Here is a 7,192-nt window from a genome sequence, read left to right as displayed (position 1 = left end):
ATGAACGTGAAACTAGGGTTAAAGCAGGGTTTGGCGGGGGTAAAGAGTTTTACCTGTTTAGGTAGATAGCAGGTTTTTAATCAGATTAAATACCCTTGGAGCTCTGCTGCCAACAAGACCAATACCAAGAATCTCTGTGGTGCATGTAAAGAATCACAGACAGACATACAACACAAGATTACAATCACTGAGATAACAGGACAAGCAGGTTGCACTTTGATTGGAAAATGTAATACATCTTCTCCTGTATGCCCCCCCCCCCCCCCCCCCCCCCCCCCCCATGTCCCCGTCAGATTTAGTCTACACACTAAAACCAAAATGACTTATTTTGAAATTAACTGATTAACTGAAGTTAGCAGAGATTTACCAACAAATAAAGCAACGTAAAAGCAAATGTTTAGGAGGTTAGTGAAAATGGTGTTTCTATGACTCATAAGGACTTTTTTTTTTTTTTAAATTAAAAGAAAACCAAACCAAAGTAACTGTGGAAATGCCAATACACCTGCTCTTTATATCTGCACATACAACAATAAGCGAGTTAAAGTGACAGGTACCCAAAACAAAGTACGTCAGGTGATACAAAGAGACAGGAAGCTCACTGAGGACTTCTAGTGTACAGGTGCTTTTTTTCTTTCTTTCTTCCAACAATGTTTTAAAGGAAAACAAACAAACAAAAAAACAGAAGCAAACTGAGCAGGGACATGAACCAAACCTTTCAACTTCTTGGCCTTTTTGTTTTGTAAGCCTTGAAATTGAAGCCACATCTCTTTCTACAGCTTGCAAACAGTTCTCTGCTAAAATCATATTTACAGGTGCTGTATTTAACATAAAAGACTGAGGTAGAAGAAACAGGTGCTCAGAACAAACAAAATCAGGTGATATAGAGAGACAGCAAATTCACTGAGGATGTTTAGTGTACAGGTGCTGTAAAACGTATACACTAGGTATCCTCAGAGGCCTCAAAAGGTAAAAGCATCAACATATTTTTACAGTAAAACAAAAAATCTTTAACAATAACAAAAATACTGATTGTATTTAATTTATGTGGCAGACATTCATCAACTGGTCTTAAATAAATAGCTTATATTAAATTAACTTATAGAGTTTTAACTCCTTGCAGGGTCCAGAATGTCAAAAATTCAGAATACCCTTTTATAATCATCACAAAATACAAAATATCTTATATGAAAAAGTCTCACAAGCACACATGAATTGGACAAGTGACTTTACTCTCCACGATCCAAATGATCAGCCCATAATTTCTGTTGATTTGTTGTTTGTTCAGAGATGAAAATGAGTTGCAGCTCATTAAAAAAGGGCATGTTTTATCCTGGATCAATGTTTTAATTCTCATTTTGCATTTTCAAAGGATTTCTGAATGACTTTAGAGAGAATGGATAGCAAGTAGAGAGATTAAGACCAGCTGTTTTCTGTATCTCGTTAGCAGTGAAGCCCCTATGTCCCGAATTTTCATGGAGAATATGTTCTTTTGTGAATTGTTTTTGCCCATCTGGTTTTGTTTGCAGCACCATCCCAGAGGACTTGTTTACAGCTCCGTGCATCTTCTCAGAAATCAGAACTCTAACTCTGACTTGCAGTTTCACTGTGTGATCGTATACACAGATGAAAGGTTTCTGCTTGTTTGCTTCCTTTGTGTATTGCTGACAGTCTTAAGAGCGTGAGGACAAGAGAGATGTTTGACACGCCGTCATGCAGTGTGTCCAAGTATTGACGTGATTGGTACAAATGTTGGTGCAGCAGGGAGTTTACATGTCAGTGCTGGCAGTGATGCGATGGTAATGTGTGCCATTAATTTTCAACCCAGTATGAATCATCCAAAGCTGACGATGACAGTCATACCATAGGAAACTGTGCAGAGCAGAAAAACCAGAATATGGTGAATGGAAGGTCAACGCCGAGCACCTCAAACATACTCAGCACAAAATGTAGGGAAACCACTGGAAATAAAAATACCATAAAGTGAAGAGAAGCCATGTGAACTTAATATTAAGTCGCTTTCAGTTGTAATATAGGAAAAGTGGTAAACCATACAGGGAAAAATGGTCATAAAACTTTCTATTATACATATTATTATAGTTTTATAGATGTATTTATCTAAAGTGGTTTATACTATTTTGTGCACATCTGGAGCTGTTTAAGGTTTAAAGTCCTCCTTTGATCTGTGTGCTGCAGGTGCTAATAATCAATAAAGCCAAATGAGTTACCGTCAACATGACTTCTATTCGCTTTAGCGTGAGGATGAGGTATCATGTAACCACTTTTCAACATACTTTTTGGGATTTTATCTCAATTTATAAAATTGCCAAAATCCTATGAGCTCCAATAAGATTGAAGATTATTGTACTTGAAGTAGGTCAACTATAATTAAACTATTTATCAAATCTATTTCAGTGAAACTAGCTAATCTCACATTCCCCTCACCACTGGGAGAACAGTGAAGACGTATTATACAGTCATTATCAAACTCGGCAGATACATATTGATTCTGTGCACATGCAATAACTAGAAATACTTTAAATCACCTGACAAAGCCCAAGTGTGGTGGTGTAGGTTTTCCACTAATGGATGCAGGTGATTGGCTCTTCTTACTGGGCCACCTTCTGGAGCAATTTGGGTCACTCCCAAAGACAGGAAGGACTTTGCAGCTAAACCATTTGTCGGAGCATGTGTGTGTTAAGGTTAAAAATTATGGAAATGATATAAAAATTTGCCTTGAATCAATATACAGTATACAGTAGCGGGACTATAATGATATAAATGCATAAATTATTGATAAAGACTCAATACTTTATATATAGAAAAATACAGGGAAGAAAATGCATGCACAGGAAAACCTGCAGCCCCTCCATAACTGGAAAAACACAGTTTACACTATGCTCTCCAACGTAAGTACAGTACAATTGAAAAGATGACTCTCACAGGGCTTTGGGCCCTTCAGTATTTCGAGGATTGCATTGGTTCAACTCCACAGCTGGTGCTAGTGTACATGGACCACAACCAAACTGACTAGGCTTCAACTGGTCTTGGTCTTCTTTCCTTAACATATGGGGCCCACCCCAGCATTACCACATAAAAATAATAAATTGGTGAAGGTCACACCAGCACTCACAGACTTACTCAACCAGGCAAGCTCAACAAAATAAAAAAAAAATAAAAAAATACCCCTACCTCATGTGGCAACATCAGCATAAACCTGCTTGCTAACACAGCTCCAGGGCCACCTATAAACTGTCCTGAGATGAGCCCCCATTATGTGACAGTAGGCTCGCAATGCAGCAACACAATGAAGACCACAACACCTGTTTACTCTCTGATAAAAGTAATTTATGAAACCAAAGAAAAAACAGAGGTCAAACACAAATATATAAAAAAAACATGAATGCAACAATTCTTCAGACAAGGTGAGTAGTTTATTGTATATGTCTATTTTTCAACATATTCAGTACAATATGAAAACAATAACTTCAGGCAAAAGGCTGACACCTTTTGGCTAATATTAGCTTTCAATGCATTTGCAAAGCAGTGAAACAGGTGAAACTAATGTAGGCAGGGAGACAATCAGAAAGCGAGTAAAAGATCACACTGAGACACAAAACTGAAGCTCAATGTGATGACCAAGACAGGGGGAGTACAGAAGGCACAGGGGAAAAAACACTACAAAGACCTAAACCTCACCACAAATTAAATGTAATGCATTATTAACAGAAAGCAAACCAAAATTGATCTTCATTTATATAGAATATTTGATTCCAGGAGGAAGCACAATGTGCTGGGCAAAGAATGAGTACTGGCAGTATTCTGACAAATTAAAATAAATCAATAGATAGATATAAACAAATGACTTAATAAAATAATCAAGAAATGGCAATCAGTTAAAAACAAACAAAAAAACAGGCAACAATAAGATACTACAAATGTTACAACTCATAAATTAAATCCATAAAAAATATAAATTCAATAACAGTTATTAAAACGTCAGTAGGCCAATAAAAATGGTTAAAAAACAGAAATGAAACATAAAAGGAACAGAAATAAAATAAAAAATAATTAAGATTAAGAGTAGTCCAGTAAAATTAATAAAACCTAGAAATAATGTAATGTTATAATTAAAACCAGAAACTAGACTACAGGAAGGTGGAGTTAAACAAGATTTTTTTTTTTTAGTTTGGTTTTAAATGCAAATGGCATCCACACCATAATTCTGCAGGTTGTTCCAACGGGTTAAAGCATAAAACGCAAAAAAATAAGCAAAAAAACCCAAAACAAATAAAATAAAAAAAATAAAATAAAATAATAAAATAAATTTTGAGATAATAACCCAAAATTTTCTTTCTTTTTTCAGTGGTGGAAACAGGCTTGTATATATACAGTATATTGGCTGCATATGTATAACAAAATTAAAGCACTTCTACATTTCGCTTTGGCTTATCATTATTTCCTCAGACTATGGGCCAGTCATATTTCAGAGCCACCACACACACACACACACACACACACACCCTCTGGACACTCCCCTGGTCTAACTCTTTTTTTTTTTTAAATAAACTTTTGTTTTTACTCTTTTTACTTCACTCCTTCGCATCATTGTTCATTACTGAACGCCACAGACTCGCTGAGCGTTTCATGTGAGCTATAATAGCGCGAAACAGTTAAAAAAGCAGGAGCAGACATCCAAATGAATACAGTGCTCGTGCGTGCGCGCGCAGCTAAGCAGATGCAGCTCGTGAGCTGAGGGCTCTGCAGTGACAGTGGGAAGTACAATCCGCGTGCAGCCAGCGCGAGGCAAAGACCTACTGACAACAAGCTGATGAGTGGACACGACACGGTAAGAGCAGCTCTCCTGATGCGGCTTTACTGCACTTTCATCGCGTGGAGCTGAACACGGTAGCAAGTTATTTATGTTGCATGTTAGATCTGTGAAAGTTTGAAACAATATGATTTGTTTTGTCCTAAAAAAAAAAAAAAAAAAAAAGACTTTCTGTAAATGGACTCCAGCTGGGATACGGTGGATGCAGATGTACAGTAACCTGTCAGGAGTTTTATGATAAATGAGGAAAATCATCGTTGGGTGGAAGAAAAATTGTTCTACATGCCGTCGTTAAGAAATGTTATTATCAGGTCTAACCTTACCTCCATATCTTGGATTACACAAGAACTAATGATTGTGCAACAAGGATTTGAGGAAGGCAATTAATAGCTATACAGTGTAGTGAGCTCATGCCCAAATGGTTCCTTGAGATAGTTTTCCTCCTGTTTCTTAGGGGACTCTTCCTTTCCACTCCTCTGCAGTCTGCTGATTTATGTAATGTAGCTGGAATGAAAAGCGCTGCGCAGGGGGTGGAAATCTGGCTTACTGAGAGTCAAACAGATGAGGAGGCTTGTTTTAATCATTAGTCTCATGGTATCACTGACATGCAGCTTGTGCTGGGAAATGATGGCTTAGAGATGTACATTAAGATGGGAATCACAGATAACTCAATAACTTAATTTATTGTTATATGTGTGACTCTTAAAGGAGCAATAAACAGGATTTAGGCTTTTTCAGAAAGCACTAAATTACTTTAATATGCTTTTGGGAGGTTGATCAGGTTGTTGATCAACACCAATGACTCACCGATTATTTCACCAGATGCTCAGATTGTTTGTTCAAGTTCTCACTTGGAGCATGGTGCTACGAGTGGGAAATCAGCAGCGTTCCAAGGTTTGTTTCTACCTAAAGTATTTGTTTGGGCTGACAGTTGTGCTGTATGTTCGCCTCAGTTTCTCACCGGGGGAAGAAAATAACAAAAACATTTCAGTTTTAGTGGACTGTTTTCCTATTGCTGATTTCAAAATGTGTCATTGGGTTACAACATGGCTGTAACCCAATTCCTGAAGAGCCCCCCTTTGATCCCCAGAATACATGGAAATGTCATCATTTCCTCAGAAACTGAAAGACCAACAAGCTTTGTAGCTTGGTCAATAAATTATTTGTTTTGCAAAATCATATATTACCTCTGAAAAAGAGGTTTGTTTGTCTGTTTGTTAGCAGGACTACTCAAAAAGTTATGGACACACTATGTTTTTTAGTGGAATACACAAATCTTTTAAAGGTAAGATGATAGTGGAAATTTCATATCATGTCTTTACAAACATACCAAATTTTCTTAATATAGATTAGTACACATAAGAAAATATCACAAATTATCTAGATCCAGATATCTTTTTGGCTCCAAAAACTCAATTCATGCATTTCATGGTATCGATCTTCTTGAGCTTCAGGCAGGTAGTCGCAGTAGTGATCTGCAGCGGGTCGCTATAGCCCAGAGTGATTTAATCCTGCTCTCTCTATGCATTTAGGTTTAACAAAGCAGGTACACCCTAAAACAGGAAAAATACCCTAAGTTTTAATTTTCCAAAATAAAGTTCCCTCTTAATTTTTTTTTTCCTTTCCTCGCTGTCTTCCTTCGTGAAAATGTCTGACTTCATGGTGCAGTTTTAAATCTCTGCCTTAGGTCTAGCAGCCCAAGGGAGAGATTAAACCACAAAAAAAACAACTTTTTAATCACAGTACGTCATTATTTTTGGAAATTTTGTGTAATTTGTCATGCCACGTAAAGCTGTCGCCATTGTGAAATCACTTTAAATGACCAACAAAGACTACATCCATTGGCAGTGGTGGCTGAGGCAGTTGTGTGGTTCTTTAACAATTGCAACATAAAGATTTTGTCTTCCAGACTATCAGTTTTGTATTTTATTTAAAATGAAACTGATCCTTTTGGATGCAGAAAATATTGATGGAGTTTTTACTCTTTTTCTGACATTTTGTACAAAAATTAAAGGGAATTCCTTCATTTGTTGGAAGCAAAAAAGCCCAGAAAGTAAAAATATTTTTCACATTTAAAATTTCTGTTTTCATGCCCTTAATATTCTCAAGGTGCAATAGGTGTGCAGAGGGTGGACAAGAATGTGGGGAGCAAATGAGAGGATAACATGGAAAAATGGTCTGGGGTGGACTACAACCCATCTCAACCAGGTGAACAGATCAACCAGGTGAGCTATAGTGGCGCTCATATTGGTCCCATTCTTACTCAAAAAAATCGAAGTCAGGTGTTGGTGAAAATGTTTAATGGGTGACTGTGGCTCAGGAGATAGAGCAGGTCATTTACTAATCAGAAGGTTGGTGGTTTGT

At 37.1% G+C, this 7,192-nt stretch overlaps 1 protein-coding gene across 5 annotated transcripts in view; it reads left to right on the top strand.

Moving 5' to 3' along the window:
- The first annotated feature begins 4,733 nt into the window (after nucleotides 1-4,733).
- The window catches only part of glis1a (GLIS family zinc finger 1a), a 63,154-nt gene continuing 60,695 nt past the window's right edge, over nucleotides 4,734-7,192 (top strand). The window contains exons 1-2 of one of the 5 annotated variants that reach the window (XM_030752468.1): nucleotides 4,824-4,846; nucleotides 6,938-7,053. The gene's annotated coding sequence lies outside the window, so the exon portion shown is untranslated. Of the gene's footprint in view, nucleotides 4,847-6,937; nucleotides 7,054-7,192 lie in introns of those variants that run through there. The other 4 variants (XM_030752464.1, XM_030752467.1, XM_030752465.1 and 1 more) reach the window with 4 other exon arrangements.

The sequence above is a fragment of the Archocentrus centrarchus genome, chromosome 17 (genome assembly GCF_007364275.1).
Source record: "Archocentrus centrarchus isolate MPI-CPG fArcCen1 chromosome 17, fArcCen1, whole genome shotgun sequence".
NCBI classification, from domain to species: domain Eukaryota; kingdom Metazoa; phylum Chordata; class Actinopteri; order Cichliformes; family Cichlidae; genus Archocentrus; species Archocentrus centrarchus.
Note: the sequence above shows the minus strand (reverse complement) of the source record. Positions and strands in the feature narration are given on the sequence as shown.